This window comes from Protomyctophum parallelum (assembly GCF_964188405.1).
Source record: "Protomyctophum parallelum genome assembly, chromosome: 6".
NCBI lineage: Eukaryota > Metazoa > Chordata > Actinopteri > Myctophiformes > Myctophidae > Protomyctophum > Protomyctophum parallelum.
This window is the reverse complement of record NC_139701.1, coordinates 50545691-50549612: the sequence shown is the minus strand read 5'-3', so window position 1 is coordinate 50549612 and position 3922 is coordinate 50545691.

Below are 3922 nucleotides of genomic sequence, written 5' to 3'. Positions count from 1 at the left end.
GGATAACATTCGCAGCCATGCCAAATGAAGGCAGCGTCGCCGCAAAGGACCCCCTCCACGGATGCGGGTCGGAGAGGCACATGCGGTGGCCCCGAAACCCGCGAGCTGGGACCCCCGAGAACCACTCCACAGGGAAAGGCACCTTTTCAATACCACCGGCAACCTATTACATTATCGCACGTGCGGGCGTCGCAAACGGGTAGCTATAGCCCCGACGGCAACAGGTGCACCACAACACAGGTGCTTTGGGTTAATTAATGACTAGAAACATTACGAGCATTACAGTATGAATTGGGCATAATAATATATTAATAAGAATAAAGAATACATAAATATGAGCTCAACACTTTGATTCTACAGTGGTAGAATTAGGGAATAAATAAAGTAATTATTTATTCCCATTTATTAATGGGAATGAATAAATATTTATTAAGCCCATTTATTGTTCGTATACCACTGTAATTTTATTCCATAAAGCCCCCCGCTCTCTCTCTCTCTCTCTCTCTCTCTCTCTCTCTGCAGATGTATAGCTGCATGCATGCGTTGTGAGCTTGCAGATCGGCTGCAGTTAATTAAGATAATTTAGACTTCACTCCATGCTTGACTTATGAGAATTACATCATTACCCCCCGTTAAATTAATATCTTTAAATTAATATCTGTGGACATGTCTGCGTGCGTGCGTCCGTGCGTGCGTGCGTGACACAGACAGACAGACAGACTCTCAACTGTGACCAGTTGAGATGGAAGACATTGGTCAGAGACCTCATGATGGCGCCGGTGTGGCTGGCTGGCCGCTCTGTGTTTTACTGCTGTTTGTTGTCCTGTTGGCGTCTTGTCACTCAGACCATCGATTCTCTCCTGGTCTATGACCGTCGGGAGTTATTGAAGATCAAGGCTTCTGTGGACTGCTTGGTGGAATTTGGCCAGGATGAGCAAAATAACTTTGTTCCCCCGCTGCTAACGGACATTCCAGAATACCTGCTGTGCACTAAGGACCTCCCCGGAGGCGTAAACGTCACAAGCGCCGAGGGGGATACGAGCTGGCCAGCTAGTCCGGGCCAAAGCTTGGCTTGCGTTTTCCCCCGAATCGGCTCTGTTTTCCCGCAGCGCCCCACCGGAATATGGAGCCTGCTTTCGCCGCTTCACCTCTCGGCGTGCCCCCGCCCTGGTCCCTATACCTGGCTGTTACCCTTGGGCTTTTTTGCCTCAGCCTAGCACCTTACCCTTTTCATATTTATGTTCACTATGTTGTTTTTATACTGTGCTGAATAAATAAATACTAAATACTAAATACCTGTTGTCAGCACTGACGGCGCGTGCTGCTGCGCTGGCCATGCATTAAAGTGGCGTTATTTGTTTTCTTTCAGTGTGTGTCTGTGTGAGAGTGAGAACGGAGTTCAATGCACTTATCGCCAAAATAAAGGATTTATGTAGCTCACGTTAGACTGTTAATGTACCATTTCCACATCATTCTAATGTATTCCATTTCCAGTGGTGGTGAGTAGCTCCCCGTTTCCTCTGAAGTGAAGCTATGTCCAAGACCCCAAGTATCATCCCCGTTCGGTGTCCAAAAGAACAAACATAGCCTACGAAGTTTACAAACCATCCATGCACCCGCTCATGGCGTGTCTCGACAGCTTAGAGATCTGTTATTTTAAATCGAGGGCACATAACGAGGAACGCCGCCGCCGCACTGAGGGACGGCGGTTATAATACTAATCATTTTGTAAATCAAATAGCCTGTAGCCTGTATAGTGGACTGTAACGTTGCATGGTCATCAGACACATTATATGGATCGGTTGGTGACTATATGACGTTGATTAGGCCTAATGAATAGGTTATTCCAGCCAGCTGGGTTTAACGAGATGGCTCAGTGCAACTGTTTTCGTCAGTCTATCGTGTGATAATCCGATTGATTTATAAAACATTTAGCATTATGAACTGAAACTCATTTGGTGCGCCGCAAACCAGAGGCCAGAGGCCTGCGCAGTCAGTAATCCATTCCAAGCCCCACTGCGGTAACGCTATCCTACACGCGCGAACCGCCAGTAATGTGATCTGACGCCCGGTTCGCGAGTGTAGGATAGCATTACTGCAGCCCAAGCCCCCCGCCTCCACTCCTCTGTCTTCCTCCTGTCACAAGTGAATCGCCCTCTTCATAATAAATACATACTTGTAGGCTATATAGCGTACACATTACACAAATAACATAATTGCTATTTTTATTATAATAACATTCTTGAAAAAAGGAGAAAAAATAAAAGATCACGTAAAATCACAGAGGCCGAGGTTCGGAAAATGAGAACTCTACCCCGAACCCCCCCACACGCGGGAGAAGCACACGCGGACATGTGGAGAGGAGGCACATGCGTATACCCTCTGCGACCCATTACATTTTAAGGCACGACGATGGCTTATTTCGTCGACATATTAAGTTATAAGTCAAGACGATGGCTTATTTTGGCAACCTATTAAGTTATAAGTCACGACGATGGCTTATTTTGTCAACGCTCGTCGCAACGACATATAAAGGGCTGCAACCGGCCGCCATATGAGCAACGTCCTCCTCGACGAACCTCCCGTGCGCCATGACGCACGGAGTTCGGCACGGCGAAAGGTTGCGACGACAAGGTCAAAGATCGCGACGGGTCGCAAAATAGGCGACGAGACTCGACGAGCGCCCGTTACCCGCGGAAACAAAGCGACGAAAGCTCATGATGTCGCTGTTTTAGCTGCAATGCCGCGACGAAAGCTCAGGACGTCGACGAATTCGGCCAAACGTCATGGCGAACCGCCAAGTGGCATGGCCACTGGTCGCGGTCGAACTTGGATCTCGCCCCTCCTGGATCCCCCACCGCACCCCACCCCCCATAAAACGACGCATTGACTCAACTTCGACTTTACTGTCAGACAAGTCAACTGGGAGAAATCTCAACTCATTAATGCCCTAGTAGGGACACATTAGGAGATAATGTGTAGACAGGCCAACTGAGCCTCCTGTCCCAAAAAATGGCTCTGTTGCTATCAGTCAAACAGGAAGGCTAAAGCCTAAAGTCTATCTTGAAAAAAATCCCTGAGTGACAGTGACTGAAGATAACAAGGTGAACTGCAGCTGTTGTTAGCGGAACTGATCATTCTCTTTAAATGTCCTATAGCCTTCTTTAGTGAGCTCTCAGCCAGATGGCATCCTTGTCACCTTATGACCCTCTATTTAAATCTGTCCAAGCCCAAGCTTGACAATATACTGACTGTGGTCAGGGGAGAAATGGTGGCCTAAAAAAGTTAAAGTTAGATGATATATTTTGGAAGCCTAAATATTCATCACAGTTTTGTAACCACTTCACACCTATGTTTAGATCAATGCACTCCAAAGGACTCTATACTAGACCACTCCCATTTCCTAAACTTGCAGATCTACAAGCTTTTATTGTGACGTGTTGTGAGCTACACTACAGTTCTTAATGTTTGTTGTATCGTCTGTGTACAGGGCCTGATGATGTCAGGTTGGTGGGAGGAGTCAGTCACTGTGCTGGTAGACTGGAGATGAAACACCGTGACGAATGGAGAAGAGTGGATCCATATTCTTACTGGAAACCTCAGTCAATATCTGTAGTGTGTAGACAGCTACACTGTGGCTCTGTTGTTTCTACAGAATATAGACATGGTTCTACAGATCATCTTACATGGACTTTTTTTTCCACTAACTGTGTTGGATCTGAACCTCCGAGGGAATGTGGAACAATAACGGGTTCCCATGACTCCTCCAGTCTGGAGCTGATCTGTTCAGGTAACAAAATCAACGTCCGTCCGTCCGTCCGTCCGTCCGTCCGTCCGTCCGTCCGAAGTAAAGACTTTCTGTCTGTCTGTCTGTCTGTCTATCTGTCTGTCTGTCTGTCTCATGCAATGTGTCTGTCTGTCA